The sequence below is a fragment of the Protopterus annectens genome, chromosome 9.part0, assembly GCF_019279795.1.
Source record: "Protopterus annectens isolate FY-2018-M chromosome 9.part0, PAN1.0, whole genome shotgun sequence".
Lineage (NCBI taxonomy): Eukaryota > Metazoa > Chordata > Ceratodontiformes > Protopteridae > Protopterus > Protopterus annectens.
In genome coordinates, this window is record NC_056743.1 from 896,701,000 (window position 1) to 896,708,419 (window position 7,420).

The window sequence follows — 7,420 nt, forward strand, 5'->3', positions numbered from 1 at the left end:
TCTAGGCCAGATGCCAATTGACTCAGCAGCACATTCTGTGGCCAATTTAATGAAAGCTTCAAGTTCCCTGTGGCATATCTTATAATCTATGCACATATTATTTGCTGTTGCAAACCTTACACAGGACTGGACCATGTATTTGAACCAAATGCTGATTGCCTGAATAACAACAGTGCAATGGCTTTATCTCTGACAGTCACTTTCAGCAAACATGTAGTATTGCCCTTTCTCCACTTTTGTGAGACCATCGCTTCTTGGCCTTTTGGCTAAGATCAAGTGTAGTATCTGTTCTTATCAGTTTAATGGAGTTAGTGTATATAAGTTAAGGGGAGTGTAGTAAAAATGGCTTTCAGTGAGTTTTTTGCTAACGATTATGTTTTTGAGGAAATGAAACACATCTTAGTAGTGACTGTGATAAAAGAAGATGCAATCAACGTGGAGAAAGAAATTGCAATCTGAAATGTACATAATGCATGAAAAGAGGACCATATCTGGTTTCATTATGAAGATTAGAAGGAAAATATAACACTGAAGGTAACAAAGAGTTAGCTAAAGATTGCTTCAGAAAATAAAGTAATATCAAACGATGAATGAATGAATGTACTGAAACTAAAAAGAATTATATTCAGCAAGTTAAATTAATAAAACAAAGTTAAGATTGTTTTATAATAGGAGATATTTTTGAAGTACTGAAAGAGGAAAATGAAAAGAAGAAAAATATTTTGAAGAAGAAACTAAAAAAGATTGTATAGGAGAGGCAGTAAAGAAAATGAAAGAGGTAAATAATTTTATTCAGGTATTTTATCTCCAATGCACCAGGTAGACTCAGTAAAACAAATATATGTATAAAAATAAAAAAGAACAAATATAATAGACAGAAAGCAATAAAACATAGACAAGAAAGATGAATTAAAATATAAGGAAAGGAAAGGGCTCTTTTTTCAATATTATGTAATATATATTATGTAACAATTCAATTTTCAATTGAATTGTACAGGTTATAGGTCACATTAAAGATGGAAAAAGTTTTGAAATTATTTATTATGGTCTCATTTTTATATCACAAAAAACTGGCATTTTAACAAGGGTGTGTACACTTTTTATATCCACTGTATGTATATTAAATAACTATTACTGCTTAGTCTTTAGATAACTTATACCAGTAAGCCAGTTACAAATAATACTGTCACTTGACCTTTAAAACAGACTGACTAATGTGAGGTGTGATGTAATTGCATGTTGTAAACTATCTAGTAATCCTGTCAGAAATGTATAAATGAGTATGAATGTTATATTCTGAAACTTGACTGAAAATTGCACTAAAGTGATACATATTTATACTGCGCATCTAAAATAGCTGTGTATAAATGTTATATTTTGGAAACTAACTAAACTAATACTAAATGAATACCTTTTCTGCCAATATTATCTGAAAGCAGATAAAATCATAAACTGAAATCTGGTAAATGTTATATTCTGAAAACTGTCACTAAAGGAATACCTTTTTTCCTTCCAGTATCATTTGAACACAGATAAAAATATTAACTGACATCTGGTATTTTTATACAATTGTCTGAAAACATAACTTGAAATTGAGTTTTCTTTAGATAACTAAAATATATTTGCATAAATTCAATTAGCATATGTACTGAATAATTTATATAGTTAATTACATTTCATTTATATTTAAAGAACATTGAAAAAAAAAACAATAATCTTCACTTCTGGGTGTTGTAGTATTCTGTCTTGTGTAAAACATGAATGGACTAACCCAGAACTTGCAAAATTAAAATAAGCCTTTCTCTATATTGTCCCAAGTCACTGCTGGGATATTGGAAAAGAGCCACCCTAAAGTCAGTCTTTTCCATGGATTATTCATACAATTAGGTCTTCCAATTTCCCCATCTATCTCTGATGCAAGTTTGGGTGGCAGATATAATGATTTTTCCTGACTGTATTGAAAAGCATGCATTCTGGAATACCAAAATAGAAATTATCCAAAAATCTGAAACTGACAAAACAAACTGAAAATTATCCAAAAATCATAAATTGACAGCATGTCTTTCTGTAGTAATATCTGCAAAGCACAAAAAAATATTTTTTCATCTCATCAAATGTCTTTATTCTTTCTTTTGTTTGTGTGTATACATATAACACCCTTAGTTTTACCACCTTTTGCCAGGTGGCAATCATTTACAATAAGTTTGCATGGAATTGCTATTAAATCCAGTATCTTTGTTTCAGCATTATTTATTAACACAGCAATCGCAAAGTAGTCTTACTTCCCTATGCTCCATTGCACTTCCCCACAAACATTGAAAGTGCAACCTGTGTTCTGTATTCATAAATCTTACATCTAATAAACAAATAATATCTTGTCTTGCATTTTATACCATTCATACACTGTAAAAATATCTTTCTTTATAAAAACAATGAACAAAACATGCTGGAGGGATAGGTTCCTGACCCAGAGACTCCCCATACTCTGGAATGGACTGCCCATACTTTTCAAGCAGAGTGCCTCCTTGGCCCTCTTCAAAAGGAACCTTGACAATTGGATGGGAGATAGGAAATTCACCCCAGGGATCATGTCAGTCACCCTGCTAGACAGGGGTCCAGGGAAGTAAATATTGTGGAAAGAAATATCCAGGGAATTGTTATGGCTAGGCTTGTATAGGCCCTAGGGCCGATAGCCTAGTATCAACCTATGAACCTATGAAAAACAAACAAATCTGTTAGGGGAAAAATATAAAAAATAAAAAACGTACAATAAGCTGGTTGCATAAGTGTGCACACCCTTAAACTGATACTTTATTGAAGCACCTTTTGATTTAATTACAGCATTCCTCTATAAAGGGTGAGCGACTACAGACCCTGGGAATTATTGCTCTATTAGCCTGATGAGTCTGATATGTAAGGCTGTGGAGCACATCATCATGGACCTAATTAACAAGGATATAGTGAATCTCCAAACTCTAGATCCCACGGAATTTGGTTTTGTGAAACGTAGATCATGCCTGCTCAACCTGATTAACTTCTTTGAGTCCGTCACCAAAGCTGTAGATGAGGAGAAGGCAGTTCATATAGTTTACCTCAATCTGGCCAAGGCCATTGATACCATTCCCCACTCAGGGATTATTGAAAAACTCACCAAACTAGGCATCAACCCCTATCACTAGGTGGGTTGCAAATTGGTTCACAGATAGAACCCACAGTGTGAAAGTAGCGGACTCCAAGTCAGACTGCCTACCAGTCATGAGTGGAGTCCCACAGGGATCGGTCCTAGGACCTCTCCCGTTTGGCATCTACTTCTCAGAAATCCAGGCCAACACGGAGGGACTCTGGCTGACCAAGTTCGCAGATGACTGCAAGCTGGGAGCCATTATTAACTCCCCAAGTGATATAGACATCCTACAGAAAGGCCTCACTTACACCAATGACTGGTGTCTAAACCATGGCTTTAAGCTTAATGCCAAAAAATGCGTCATCATCCCCTTTGGGAAAAACTCAGTTCCCACTAATTACCACATTGATGGTAGTCCACTGAACACCGAAGGCATTATAAAAGATCTGGGGACACAGGTTGACAGCAACCTCTCCATCGACCACCACATTGCCACATAGGTTGGTACTATGTGGCACATCTCATTACCAAGGGTTCTGCATCCAGGAAGAAAGAGGTCATCATTTCTCTCTACTCTTCCATCATTAAGCCAATCATTGAGTATAATGCCCCATTTGGTATGTACCTTGCTAGACACATGCAACAGCTGGTACCTCACGAAGAGGATCCTAGGCCTTAAAAACATGTCATACATGGACAGACTCAAAAAACTCCAGCTATTATCTGTCTCATATCATCTACTAAGAGGTGATCTCTGCTTTTACTTACAAAGCCATGTCTGACTCAGCTGTTAGAAATGCTACCTCTAAAAAATTCCAATCCCTCCACAGCACATGCTCCAGAGACCTCAACCTCATTACCACAATCAACAGAACATGCTGGAGGGACAGGTTCATAACCCAGAGACTGCCCATGCTTTGGAATAGACTTCTCATACATGTCAAGCAGAGCACCTCACTGGCCCTCTTCAAGAGAAATTGTGATGAGTGGATGGAAAATAGAAAGTTCACCCCAGGGATCGCTCTAGTGGCTCTACTTGATAGAGACACTGTGAACTAATGTTGGGCGGCACGATGCCAGGGCACTTCTATGGGCTAGGCTTGTAAAGGCTCCAGGGCCATTAGCCTAGTACACATATATGAACCTATGAATCTATTAAAGCAGATATATACATTTTACATGCAGATTCAATAGAAAGGACTATATCAGTAACCTTCAGCCAAGAATACTGATAAGAATAAAATCTGCTAACAGAATGTGCAGTACATTAAGTACAAACAGGCTTGGGAACCAAGGTTATAGAGGTGTGCAAAACTTGTAGAATATTTACAGGATTTTGGTATTATTTAGGAGATATACTTCAAATACAGACGTAAGTGAATTAATTAGTTCAGACTAATACTCAGTCATTGCAGTGCAGTCCACATTCCAGAATACTAATTATATTATTCAGGAGAACAGAAATAATTCTGATTATAACAAGTGCAGACGCTATGAACATAGCAATTCAGTCTATACCAGTTTATCAGCAATGTTACTGGAGACAGTAAGATCTGACATTCTGAGTACAGAATTTACAGACAGTGTAATGACTACAGAACCTATGGACAGTATAATTCAGTCTGTTTCCATTTATTATCACTGTTATTGGAGACAGTGAGACTTGATTCAGATACTGTTGGCATTTACCTCCACTGTACATAATAAAACATTCTTAACCAAACTACAGTGTATGCAGCCTTTTATTCTGAAAGATGCAAGGAGATTTGGCACATAAAGGTAAGACTAACACATATTCAGCATAGCTCTGGGTGATTAGAAGATAAAGACACTCATTCCATCGTCATTCCAGTTTCTTTCAGTTATTTCTAGTTTATTCCAGTATCATACATTTCCTTCAATAATTACATATGTCTGTAGTAACTTTGGAGGATTTTAATTATGACCTCAGGAAAAAAGGGAGAAAAAGCATGTAGAGGAATATTACAGTTGTGTAAGTAAACTTACCATAACAGTAGATGTTTGAATGACCACTGTTGCAGTAACCTTAGCGTTATGGGTTATATCCTGCCAAGGATATAAATGCTAACCAGCTTTCAGAGCTTTAGAGTACCTTCCACATGACAAAACTCTCAGGCAGCTTGAGCTGAGCTGACTTAAAGACAAGTTTTGGTACCATTAGCCCTTCAGACCTTTCCTGCCAACAGAGCAAGGGAGTCTGAGCCCTGAAAGGATAATACTAAGAACAATAAAGACTAAATGTCCACACCAAAAAATAAGGGGATAGAGGGAGGGGGTGGCTACTGCAATAGTATGGTACATTTACTTATACAGCTGTATTATATTCATTATATTGATCATTGCTGCAGTAGCCTTATCTATATGGGTAGATTATCCTAGCTTACTACATTTGGGAGGTGAAAGGAGAAGAGTCCAGAAGTCCCTGGAGAATGGTTCTAGCATATCCTGACCTGGACCTAGAGAAGGAATCAAGTTTATAGTGCTTTGTAGAAGTATGTACAGAGAACTAAGAATCTAGCCCTTTCCAAAAAGTCATAGATGACATCAAGGCCCTGGTGGAGTGGACCTTGACCCTGCCTGGAATAGATTTGTTATTCTGAATATAACAAAACTTACAGCATTAGGTAACCATTTGGAAACAGTCTGTTTTGACACAGGTTGCCCATTCTTCTTACCTTCACAAGAAATGAACAATTGATCCAAAGATCTGAAAAATGTAGTTCTGTCAAGAGAGTACCTGAGTTATCTGAGGACATCCAAGCTATGGATTATCCTTTCTCCCTCATTTATAAGCTCATGAAAGAAAACAGGAAGATGGATAGCATGGCTTAAAGTAAACTTGAATACCACTTTAGGCAATAAAGAAGGATTAGTTCTCAAAGAAGCCTTGTCCTTGTGAAAGATGAAATAGAGTTGACTCACCAATAGAGCTTGAAACTGAGATATGATACTCTTGGAGATGTCAGAGAAATGAGGAAAAACTGTTTTCAACATTAAGAACCTCAAGTTAGCCAGTTTAGCATGTACTGTAACACAAAAGTAAAATCCCAAGGATGGGCTACAGGCTTATTTGGAGGCCTCTTATGCAAAACCCCTTTCAAAAACAGTTTGACATTAAACTTCATTGAAAATGGAGAATCCATGGGCAGACATGTTGAAATGGCTGATAAATGAATCTTGATATAGGAATAAGAAAGACCACAAGATAGTAATTCAAACAAATATTGTAAAATCAGAGAACCACTAGCCCTGAATGGGTACTGGTTGTGTTGTTGGCACCAATGAGAAAACCTTTTCCATTTGCTAATATATGATTTTCTAGTAGCAGGCTTTCTTACCTACTTTAGTACCTGCTGCACATCCTCAGTAAACTAAACAGGTGCATAAAAGCACTTAAGACCTATCATCCAGACAGTCAATTAAGTTGATTGAAGTTGAGTAGATACGATCTTTGAGGAAGCTTGTGGTAATTGCCCCTGGCTATTTCCAAAAGAAGGGAGAACCATGGTTACCTGTGCCAGAAGGGAGGCACCACAATGATCTTAGGGGATTCCTTCTGAATCTTCAGAAGTACACTAAATATTAGTGGAAAGAGTAGAAAAGTATACAGGAATATTCCTGTCCAAGGAATAAAAATGCATCTGTTTCCCAGGCCTTCTTGCATGGGGTCCTGGAACAGAATCTTGCCAGTTGATTGTTAAGAGATGAGACAAAGAGGTCTACTTGATTACCTCCCCACATATGGGTCAAATTTTGAAAGACTTCCTGATCTAGTTTCCAATCATGAGGGTTTCCCTGGTCCTGCTCAGCTTGTTTGCTACACAGATTTGCTCTTATAAAATGTAGGATGCCTGTAGTGTGAGATTGTGCTACATTCCAAGCTAATGTGGCTAGTCTGCAAAGGGGGTGTGACTTGTTTTCCCATGCTTGTTGATGTACCAACTTGCTGTAACAACTTGAAGAGGTATGGGGACCAAATATGACTCAGAGAGTTGAGTGCCTTGATCAGTGCAAGCATCTCTTTGAGATCTATGTGCCTGCATCTGTTCTTGGTGTCCCACACACCCTCCACTTTTATCCCACCTGAAACTGCTCCCCAAGCAAAGTCTGAGGCATCTGTGGCAACTGATTGCTTTGGAACAGGGATGGAGAAGGGGAGATCTGGATTTAAAGATATATGTTGTCTCCACCAAATGATTTCTCTTCTGAAAACCTCAGCCCTGGGATATGAAAAAAGGAATGTTGGTTCTGGGACCATAAAGCCTTCAGATACCA

At 37.4% G+C, this 7,420-nt stretch overlaps 1 pseudogene; it reads left to right on the plus strand.

Annotated features, from left to right (window-relative positions):
- Nucleotides 1–246: 246 nt before the first annotated feature.
- Nucleotides 247–373, plus strand: LOC122812416 (annotated as a pseudogene).
- Nucleotides 374–7,420: the final 7,047 nt, after the last annotated feature.